Consider the following 12,381-nt stretch of genomic DNA (forward strand, 5'->3'; position numbering starts at 1 on the left):
GATCATACCCAGGATCAGTGCTGCTTTGGAATGGGAAAGTTCTGGTTCTTAAAATTAGGGCAACCAGGGCGGCACGGTGGCCCAGTGGTTAGCGCTGTTGCATCACAGCAAGACGGTCCTGGGTTCGAACCCCGAGGCTGTCCAACCAGGGGGGTAGTCCTAGGTTGTCCTCTGTGTGGAGCTTGCATGTTCTCCCCGTCCGTGTCTACGTGGGTTTCCTCTGGGTGCTAGGGTTTCCTCCCACAGTCCAAAGACATGTAGGTCAGGTGAACTGGCCATACTAAATTGTCCCTAGGTGTGAATGTGTGTGTGTGTGTGTGTGTGTGTGTGTGTGTGTGTGTGTGTGTGTGTGTGTGTGTGTGTGTGTGTGTGTGTTTGTGTGTGTGTGTGTGTGTGTGTACATACACACAGAGTGTTGTGATGCGTCTAGTGCAGCAGTGTGTAGATGGAGGGAAGGTGCACGTGTTCTTCCAACCCGCTTGTGTCCTTCCTGCCCTTAGCTTGCTGCCGCTGGCTAGCCTTTGTGGCGAATAGGGAAGCATCCTAGCGTGTAAGCCTTCCCTTGCCAGTACATAGCCTCTCCTTCACCAAGACTCCTGCCAGGCCTCCCCGTGGCCACACATGGTAACTGGGGTCTTGCGGCCCCAGGCTAACTTGGCAGGGGATCTCGGAGCAGCAGTGGGCCCCAGAGATATGGTGTGCAGGCCCACCCTGGTGGACACACCCTGGCACCTATCAACCACTGCCCCGCTGCCTTGTGGGTGAGTCTGGAAGACATAAGGCTAAGGGAGCTTACCCCAACAGAAAAGCAAGCTGTGGCGGCACGCTTCGAGGCGGTTTCCAAAAAACTGGATTTCCGGCAGCCCCCTGCAGTTGTGTGGAGGTGCCGGTCGTCTAGGGATCCCCCTTGCCATCGCAACCATCTCCTCTACAATCAAGTTATGTGGCGTTGGGAGAAGCGCACCCCCCATGCCACTTTAAAAACCATCTCTGCGCAGGTATCTTCTGCTATCTGAGTCCTCAAAGAACCCACAAATAGAAGAAGATGGTCATCATCGGGCACGATGGACAACCAGCAAGTGCAAGTGTGTGTGTGTGTGTGTGTGTGTGTGTGTGTGTGTGTGTGCGTGTGCGTGTGCGTGTGCGTGTGTCTGCCCTGCCGTGGACTGGCGGCCTGTCCAGGATGTCTCCCCCCCTTCCGTCCAATGACTGCTGGGATAGACTCCAGCATCCTGTGACCCTAATTAGGATAAGCGGCTTAGATAATAGAATAGATGGATGGTTCTTAAACTTACCGTAATCTTTTCTACTCACTGTAAAGCCTTCTCTGCCCCAATGTCTGTTCACACAAAGGAAATTTGTCTTAATGTCTGCATTACCCCTTGCATGTGAGGGCACCCAGAACCATCACTGCTCGTATAGGGGGGATGACACTGTAGTTTAGCATCAAATGTGCAGGCAGCACGGTGGTCCAGCAGTTAGCACTGTTGCCTCGCAGCAAGAAGGTCTTGGGTTCGAACCCCAGGCCATCCCAGGTCCTTTCTATGTGGAGTTTGCACACTCTCCCCGTGTCTGCGTGGGTTTCCTCCGGGTGCGCCAGCTTCCTTCCACCATCAAAAAGACATGCATGTTAGGGTTGTTACTCCTGTCCTTGCCCCTGACCAAGGCAATGGAAAGAAGAACTGGACCTGGTCCGCAGGCGCTGCATGGCGGCTGCCTCCTGCTCCTAGCTACAATGTGTGCTGTGATGGGTTGAATGCAGAGGATGAAGTTCCCCATGGGGATTAATAAAGTGCATCTATCGATCAATGTGTTTATTCCTGTGCCGTCGAGCAGTTTGTTGAGTGTTATTGCAATCTTGATTACAGATACTGGGACGTGATTAGCATAGGTGATTTTTTTTGTAACACACACACATTTTGACAATGCCAGAGTGGCAACGTCAAACTGATACACAAACACCTGCGTCAAGAGTCTCGTGCACATATGCACCCCATTTAGTACCCACACACATACAAGCACACACAGGGACATAAGACATATGCACCCGCGCGTGCACATACACAGACACACAGACAGACAGACAGACAGACAGACACACACACGCGCACACACACACACACACACACACAAACACACACCTGCCTCCAGATTCCTAGCAGTGAAAGCCATGAATAATGAAACTTGGCTCAAGGGAGAAGCTTTTATACATAATTTGTTGCTCTAATTTATTTACACAACCTGGAAACCTCAACCCCCAGGCTACACACACACACACACACACACACACACACACACACACACACACACACACACACACACACACACACACACACACACACACACACAAAACAAGCACTGAACAATACAATGCTGGGAGGAAGATGTGCTCGGGTGGGAAAACACAAAGTAAGTGCATAGGCGCTCACTTTCACCTTGGGCTATTTGAAAGCACATATACGTATGCAAACGTGTGTGTTTTGAATACAACAGAGACACACTGTCTCTCACTTACAGAAACACACATTGTTATTAATTATTCCATTTCGCTGTCTTGGTGACAGACGCCACAGTCAATCTTTCTGTTTCTCCATGGACGCCATCTTTCATGGGCCATGATTTCTCTTTTAACGCATGCATTTCCTCTTCTAATGCAATTTAGACAATTCAAAATAACATTTTTGGCAGAGTATCGCAGAATATCATATTTGCACATGTGAGCTGCACAGTGTTGTATCAGTGACCTCTGTGCTGCGTGACTGGAGCACTAGGGGGCTAAATACATCACTCGTGGAAGAGTCAATTCACTGGTCAACCTGTTGCAAGCTGGTCTGGGGATCCAAACTAGCAACTTAATCATCAGAAGATCACAACTGTACGCTGAGGGCAAAAGGGCACTTTCTGCTTTCTGTGGTCATGAGGTGTGTTTTACTGGAAAATAAAAATTTTAATTGCAGAAGAAAAGGCGTCATTTTTTATTTTTTCACAATACTGGCAAAATAGTAGCCAAATAAGGCACTTGGGTGTCTATTTCATCGCCAGTATTTGAATTCAACTCACAGCAATCACAGCATTGTAAGATGCCGACAGATGTACTCTTAATTAAAGGATGGTCATTCCCTCTTCACATAGATGGCCTCTTTGACTCCCCGTTCAAACCAGCGTTCCTCCCTATCAAGGATGTGCACATCCTCATCCTTGAAAGAGTGGCCACTGGCCTGTAGAGTCCTGGCCTGACGTGTTAGCTCTTCTGTGTTGTGCCATCCTCTTGCTTTGCATCTGGTTGGTTTCCCCAATGTACAAGTTACGACAATCCTCCTGGCACGTAACAGCGTACACCATATTGCTCCGTTTGTGCCGGGGGACCCGATCCTTTTGGGGGGGGGGGTCAACTTCTGGCACAACGTGTTGTGGGGTTTGAAAGCAACTGAGACACGGTGTTTGGAAAATACGCGTCTCAACTGTTCTGACACTCCTGCCACATATGGACTCACCACTGGTTTACACTTAAAGACAGCTGTTGTCCTTCTCCTCTCTTTGGTCGGCTGGTGCACTGTTTGGGCGTCTTCCTGAGTTTGACAAACGCCCAGTTAGGATAACCACACTTAAACCAGGGCCTGTTTAATGTGGGATTTCTCCCCTCCTGCAGCCGCTGTGTCACTGGGGATGTTGTCAACTCAGTGGTACAGCGTCCTGATGACTCCTAGTTTGTGCTCCCATGGATCAGGAGTAGCCAGAACTTTAGAGCTACCAATATGTGAAATATTCATTGGAATTAAGACACCTTGTATTATTAGTTGACAGATTTGACGACCAACACTTTGGGCGATATGTGGTCACACTTTTGATGACATTAGATATTGATTCTGTTGTTTATTAGATACTTTGTTGCACATTTCACCACCAACAGTGGTAGGAATGGTTATTAGATTATTGTGATTTACACATTTTGGAGAGGAGAGCTTCGGAGCAATGCAACAGGGTAGGAAGACAGTCTCAAAATTACAGACCAAGCTGTCAATCTGATAATCTATACTATGAGAATTCCCTAACTAAACACATTAACTAAACTAGTTACAATTACAATTTCATTGACTCCATATCTGCAATAGGTTTAAACCTAGCAGGCTCTCTAATCACCTGCAACCTGCTGAATGATAAGTCCCAAGTGTCGAACTAAATGTAAACAGCTATCTATATTGCTAGACAAAAGAGCGGCGCCGTCCCCAGTAGGGTGAATGCCGTCTGCTTTCAGCAGGTAAGGGCGGCCCCAGAAAGAAGGCCAGTTATCAAGAAAGCCGAATCCCTGCTCATTACAGTAATGAGCCAACCAGCAGTTTATTGATGTGAGCCTACTGTACATCTCATCATTACCCCGCATGGGTAAGGGACCAGAGACAATTAATCGATGCCAACATATCTTTCTGGCAAACCCAAGCATCCTGACTAGGCTGGCTTTTGTGATCTGATTGCTTCATCCTAGCATTATTGGTGCCGACATGAATAACAATGTTGCTGAAAGTAGTGGTGCTGTGTGCCTGGGTTCCCTGACTCTCCCTCCGTGATGCCAGCACCCTAAAATTGTCCTCTATGTCGGAGACTCTGGCCTCGGGTAAACAGCAAACCAAGGCTGGTGAACCTAATCTGATGGTAATGGAGTCTCCTATCACTAGTGTGCATTGCTTTACTCTGTCGACAGGAGCAGGAGAGGCACACTGGCCGGTAGGACTACCAACAGGACTGGTGAGGGGCAAAAACCAGTTTGCAGTCAGTAGAGGTGACTGCAGACCAGGCCACACCACCAGTGGCTTGCTCTTGCGAGCCTTCCCACACCGGCAAACTGAGACAAACTCCACCACATCTGCTGACAAGGCTGAACTAGTGCAAACAAATAGCAGATCTGCTGTCAGGCCCGGGGCTAAGGCTATCTGGAGTGCCTGTCACTTCCAATGTAATCCTTGCCAAAAGAAGCTGCTCTAACTCACAGTTACATCTCTCTAATAGAGACAACCTATCTGTAACTGCGGAACAGTCACCACACACCATTGTTTTAACACGGCTGCTTGGACTGCAAATGCAATAGAGCTAATTGCTAAGCTAGGCAGAGCTCGAAGCTAGTAACAAACTAGGAACAAGAGGCTACCTACTAAACACGAGCAGTTTGAGAAAGAAAACTAGAGAATCCAGCAATAAGTGAACTAAGCACAGAAAATAGCTAAATCAGTAGGACAAATGAAGAGGTTAGGGCAGAATATAGAGAAGCGATAGTAAGAGAATAAACAGTAGTTATCAATCTCACGAAGGCAGAAGCTGGAAACAGCCGGCAGTGATAAGCAGTGAGGAGGAGGTGGCCATTCTTAATAGTTTTCAGTATAATAGCTTGCACAATCCTCTTGAGGAGAAAGATAACATTTTATATTTTAACACTATAAAATGTTATCTTTATAGTGTTTGCTATGTCAGGGGAAGGTCAGGTTAATTCTCAGGTTTAAAAAAAAACTCATCATTGATTTTAAGAAAGTAAGTCATGCATCAATCAAAAATCTTTCATTGTGATATTTACTCCAAAGCTAAATGTTGTTCAACTTTTTGTACAAAACTTTACAATATGGATTAAAGTGAGTTAATACAATTCAAAGTGAATTGACTCCATTCCTGGATAATGCATAAGTAACATATAAATGACAGCATTTTAGTGTCTATTATGTGAGTCGTTAGTGTTTTTGAATGCTGTTCGTTTTAAGTTGCAACTGGTAGGCCTAATCAATTTATACATTTTTCTTTAGGTAGAAGTCAGTCATCTCAGGGGATGAGTGGTAATGAACCATCAGAGCCTGGCCAGGCCCATCATCTGTCCAGCTGCATAAGAAGCCACACACCAATGCTCAAATGTGCAATGGTGGATAGGAAATACTTCCAAATAGTGAAACAGATCCCAAACGAAAAGATAGTGGCTGTCAGTTGTGCACTAACAAAAAGGTCATAATATGTGACTCTCTTGCATTGACATTAAACCTCTGACAAAATAAAGGAATTTAAGACCACAAAAAGGAATTCACCAATGGGAAAAGCAAAGCAAAAAAAAAAGGGGGCCTCATACAAACAAACTACTCTCTTTGAAAATGGTCCAGTGACACAAAATAAAACTGACTCTCTCATCACATCCTTTGTCACTAAAGGCATGTACCTGTTGGCCACTGTTGAGGATAAAGAATTTATAGACTTGGTAGAGGGACTTTGCCAAGGTGCTAAGTTATATCCAGGAGGACACTTGGGAGAAGAATCGATGAAGACTTTAATAATAAAACATCAAATTTGAAGGAGAGACTTAAGTGCATACAACATGTTTGAACCACTGCAGATATCTGGTCAACTAAAAAAACAAGTTATATGGGAGTCACTGTACTTTGGATACAAACAGACACACTAGAATGTGAATCGACTGCTCTTGCTTGCAGACATTTTCCCAGTCCACATACCTACAGAACTACTGGAGGAAATCCATTCAAAATATAGCCTCACAACTGACACTACTGTGGCTACTGTAACTGACAATGCATCAAAATTCTCAAAAGCATTTCGAGAGTTCAATATTACAGTCATTTCACAGGAACAGGATGAGACAGATGCGCAGGAACAGGATCTTTCATTTGTAATAATAGATCCAGAGGGAGAAGAAGTGTCAGCGTGTGCTATCATTCTACCACCTCACATCAGGTGTTCCACTCACACACTGAGTTTGGTTTCAACCACTGATGCCAAAAGGGCAATTAAGGACAATTCAACTCTCTCCAGGCTGAATCATTAATCCATGGCAAAGTGTTCAGCCCTATGAAATGCTTCTAGCAGACATATTGTATATTGTTGTTTTATCTTGACTATATGCATTATTTTATCCTGTTGTGTAAGGCACCTTGTAACATTGTTTAGAAAGGTGCGATAGAAATAAAGTTTATTATTATTGTTATTAGTATTATTATTATTTATTCAGGAGAAGCTTCCTCAGATCATGCCTGCCTTGTAACTTCCACCGTTCAAAGAGGCAGAGCTTGATTTCTTTGAGGAATACTACAGAGTCTTCAAGCTGATTACCACTGCAATTGACTGCCTTCAAGGTCAGACCTTATACTATGGTGAGCGCATACCTACCTTCTTTGCTTTCAGGAAAAACTACATGACCTGCAAGCTTTAAAAGTGTGGTACTGCTCATATATCTTGCAAGCCACCATAGCTGGCTTTGAGAAAAGGTTCAGCAGCTTCTTACAGCTGAAGACTGAAGTCAATGAAGCCATCCTGGCTACAGCAACCCACCCATTTTTCAAGATGAGGTGGTTGCCTCCCAAACTAGCTGCAGAGAAGAAGAGGATACATCACCTGTTTCTGCACTCAGCTGAAGAGCTTGGCCTTGTGTCAGAAAATAAGACTGTCTCATCAAACACCGCTGAAGAGAATGAAGATGATTTATTCATCTTCTCTGTCCAGGGTACAAGTAAACTACTCTCACTTCAGTGTCTTAAGGTTAAACTGCAATTTCATGAATTAATCATCAAAATTAATATTCATCAATGAAAAAAATAAATGAGTAGCTAGTTTCATGTCATGTTTTTGAATACGTCTGTGGTATTAAAAAAATCCTTGAATTCAATGTAAATTCATAACAACCTTGTTCCCGGTTTGCCACTACTGTTTCCAATCCCCATAACAGGAAGTGAGAATCAGATGGGCAGAGAGATGTTGCCCAGCCACAGCTAAGCAGAGTTGGAGACCCTTCCATTTCTAGAAGACCCAAGGAAGGACCTTTCCTCGCTGGATTCATATCCACTGATCAAGTTACTCTTTGTGAGATTCAACACCCCTTTGCTATCACTGGCACCAGTTAAGCATCTCTTCTCCTCTGCAGGCATGGATACCCTCACAGATATCCAGATTAATAGCTGAACTGATGGAGAAATTAGTTGTGCTGAAAAACAACTAAAATGGAAATGGAAGGACTGCAGTGTTAGGGGTACACAAAGGAGTATACTCATTTTTAAGGTTGTTGTTGGTATTGAGGGGGGTGCTTCTTTTTCTCTTCTACTATTTTGTACTCTGGCTGCTGTAATGGTACTGTTATGTGTCTTTTGCACTCGTTCAATTGGTTGCTTGTAAAGTTGGAGAGCCCAGAAATTTACTTACTCCACTGCACTTATTTTTATCGCTCTTGAAAAAGGCTTCTGCTAAAAGCCCAGTCTTATTGTCTTCTGAAATAACTAGTGCATCACTGTGGCCTAACTGTTCAGTTTCCCCAGTTGCATTTCAATTGGCTGTTCACTCAGTCAAGTCAATGGTCACGTTGACTGACAGAATCCACCCTGCATGCACCCCTGAATTTGTACCCTCCCACTTCCAAGATATCCTGATTGGCCACTTCAAATCTATGATGTGGGGAAATTAGCAGAGCTCATCTTTTCAATGTAGTAGTGTTAAGATCAGACCCATACTGAGGCTACTAAATGTAAAAAATGTGATAGTCTGTATAGAATGTGTTTTTGTATTTTCAAATTACTTATACTTTAATCAAATACTTTTTCTCATACTAGTATTTTGTATTTTGATATATTTGATAAGCAAGCATTTGTAATTTGTAACAAGATAGTTTTTGGTGTATTTGTGTCCATCTCTGAACGAGAGGGAGGACAGCACAATGGTGAGGATGCAAGGAGGTGGATAGAGGTCACGAAGGTGGATGAGTTTAAATACTTGGGGTCAACTGTTCAAAGTAATGGGGAGTGCAGAAGAGCGGTGTAGAAGAGAGTGCAGGCAGGGTGGCGTGGGTGGAGAAGAGTGTCAGCAGTGATTTGTAACAGCAGGGTAGCAGCAAGAGTTAAAGGGAAGGTTTGCAAAATGGTAGTGAGACCAGCTACGTTATATGGTTTGGAGACAGTGGCACTGACGAAAAGACAGGAGGTCGAGCTGGAGGTGGTAGAGTTGAAGAAGTTAAGATTTTCATTGGGAGTGATGAAGAAGGACAGGATTGGGAATGAGAATATTAGAGGGACAGCTCAGGTTGGACGGTTTGGAGACAAAGCAAGAGAGGCGAGATTGAGATGTTTGGACATGTGTGGGGGAGAGATGCTGGGGTAGGTATATTGGGCAAAGGATGCTGAATATGGAGCTACCGGGCAAAAGGAAAGCTTAATAGGAGTTTTATGGATGTTGTGAGAGAGGACATGTAGCTGGCTGGTGTGACAGGAAGATGCGGAGGACAGGAAAGAGATGGAAACAGATGATCCACTGTGGTGACCCCAAATGGGAGCAGCTGAAAGTAGTAGTAGTAATAGTAGTAGATAAAAACAATATAGTATATATGAAATATATATAGTATATATACCATTTATATAATATGTATAGTACATATAATAACTATATATATATAAATCTGATTGCTTATGGCATGAAACAGGCTTGTACTGTCTCATAAAGAATTTACTTGAATCACTAGATTATTTTGCACCTTAATTGTTGAGCACTGTCCCTACCGTTGAGCGTTTCTTTCAAAGTTTTATTTTTTTTTTCCACTCCTCGTTTATTGAGTACTTTTTTCAACACCATTGATGGTTTCTGGAAAAAATGTTATAGTATATATATATATATATATATATATATATATATATATATATATATATATATATATATATACTATAACAGAGAACGATCAGTCACGTGTTTCCAGAGCTTCATGTTACACCTCAGCTTCGCTCGCCACCGATTTCTTGAGAGGAAAGAGGAAAGAATCGAGGGAAAAGCCTGTCTGTGCCTGATACATATATAATTCATTTCTTCTTCATTAATGTTTCACTCTGTCTCTGTTCATTTGGCACCTCGCTGCTCCTATCATCCAACACTTTTCCTTCTCTCCTCCTCTCTCTTCCCCTTTGTTCCTCTCCACCCGCTCCCTCAATATTCTCCAGCCCTCCTCCTCCTCTTTCTCTCTTTTTGTGTCCTGTTCATCTCTGATATCGTATTTTCTATGTACGATAGAAAACACAGCAAGGACTTCAGTGGTTTTGATTGCTGAATGAGTATGACCGCAGTAAGCCAAAGGTGCAGGGGAAACTTGTGTGCCATGTCTGGTGCTGGGGGGTGGAGGCCTTCTGAGAACGTGAGACTTGCATTTACATCTATAGAAGTCTATGGTGAACGTCGACCAGTAAGTGAGACAAATTTGTTGAATTAAAACTAGACTGCTGTCGTACTGGTAGCGTAGCGGTGTATTCCACTGCTTACCAACATGGGGATCGCCAGTTCAAATCCCTGTGTTACCTTCGGCTTGGTCAGGCACCCGTACAGACACAATTGGCCGTGGCTGCGGGTGGGAAGCCGGATGTGGACATGTGTCCTGGTTGCTGCACTAGCACCTCCTCTGGTCAGTCGGGGCGCCTGTTCAGTGGGGAGGGGAAACTGGGGGGTACAGCGTGATCCTCCCACGTGCTATGTCCCCCTGGTGAAACTCCTCACTGTCAGTTGAAAAGAAGTGGCTGGCAACTCCACATGTATCGGAGGCATGTGGTAGTCTGCAGCCCTCCTCGGATCGGCAGAGCGGGTGGAGCAGCGATCGGGATGGCTCGGAAGAATCAAGTAATTGACCAAAATTTGATTGGGGAGAAAAAGAGGGACAAGAAGAAAAAAAACTAGACCGGTGTGTGTGTAGTTGCCAAATTTGAGAAGGAAGGGGGTCTCAGGGGGTCTGTTGTTTCAGGGGTTAATAAACAGCTGATTCTTTTTTTCCCCAATTGCTCACAATTTTGAGTCTACTGTTCATACAAAGCAGTCCACAAAAAAAGGGCAATTGTACACACAGTCTTAATACCTGGAAATAGGTGCACTTCGAGAATGACCTTCTCTCACCGCAGCACAACTTAACAGGAGCAAACAGGTGTGTACATCATGGTGATGAGGATATGAAAATAATGGTCATTCTTTTGGAGAGAGCTTTGAAAAGGTTCACTTAAAGAAAACTTCACCAAGAGCCTCGGTAACAAAAGTAAAAAGGAGTGGAAGACTTTCTTTTTCACTAATTGAACCACTTCTTAGCGGTTGCCAGGTCAGGGTTGTAACCCTCCCCCATGCTGAGATCAGACAGCAGCAGCTGCTGGGAATTGTCGGGGATGCCATCTACCATGCTGTATGTAGTTTAATATGTGGTATGGATTGCCAATTTGAGAGGGGGGGTTACTTTCTGTGATTTAATATGTGTGTGTGTGTGTGTGTGTGTGTGTGTGTGTGTGTGTGTGTGTGTGTGTGTGTGTGTGTGTGTGTGTGTGTGTGTGTGTGTGTGTTGCATTTACTAGATAGAGTCTATGCGTGTGTTCCGCCAACTTTGATGTGCCAACTTCCATTCAACCCCTCACACCACAACTGACAAGTCAATGACATCCAGCACTCCCGGAAAGTTGAATCGGCTCATCTGGATACAAGGCTGTAGATGAACTGATTCAACTCTCTGGGATTTCCTTACCTGGATTATTGAGTATGCACCAAGACATATCCAGCACTTATCCTGTTGTGCTGTTTTACAGTGGGTTGAGTGATTCATCTTAAATAAGATGCAGCAAAATGTGCAAAACTAATTTTTTCACATATGTGGTAAAAATGCTGAACCCATGGACAGACCTGTTGACGGTTACAATTGTGCACGTTACTTATTTATTTATCTGTTTTTGTTTTGTTTTTCCCCCCTCTTTTTCTCCCCAATTGTATCCGACCAATTACCCCACTCTTCCGAGCCGTCCCGATCTCTGCGCCACGCCCCTCTGCCAATCCGGGGAGGGCTGCAGACTACCACATGCTTCCCCCCGATACATGTGGAGTCGCCAGCCTCTTCTTTTCACCTGACAGTGAGGAGTTTCGCCAGGGGGACGTAGCGCGTGGGAGGATCACGCTATTCCCCACCCAGTTCCCCCTCCCTCCTGAACAGGTGCCCTGACTGACCAGAGGAGGTGCTAGAGCAGCAACCAGGACACACCCACATCTGGCTTCCCATCCGCAGACACGGCCAATTGTGTCTGTAGGGACGCCCAACCAAGCCGGAGGTAATATGGGAATTCGAACGGGCATTCCCCAGTTGGTAGGCAAACGGAATAGACCGCTACGCTAACCAGAAGCCTTAATAGCACACATTATTGTCTCAAAGATTTGTCCTAAGGAGCTCACTTCCAAAATAAAAAGGATCTAGAGTTCATTATAGACATTATAACAAGGACACAAGTCTCAAAAGACAAACTTTAATCATGTTGTTGGAGCCAGAGGAGACGACTGCTTGTTACTTATGACTTTTGTTGTCAAGAGCCCTTACCAAATAACAAAAAATACACAGTATATTTATAAACACACACACACACA

Source organism: Lampris incognitus, chromosome 15 (assembly GCF_029633865.1).
Source record: "Lampris incognitus isolate fLamInc1 chromosome 15, fLamInc1.hap2, whole genome shotgun sequence".
Lineage (NCBI taxonomy): Eukaryota > Metazoa > Chordata > Actinopteri > Lampriformes > Lampridae > Lampris > Lampris incognitus.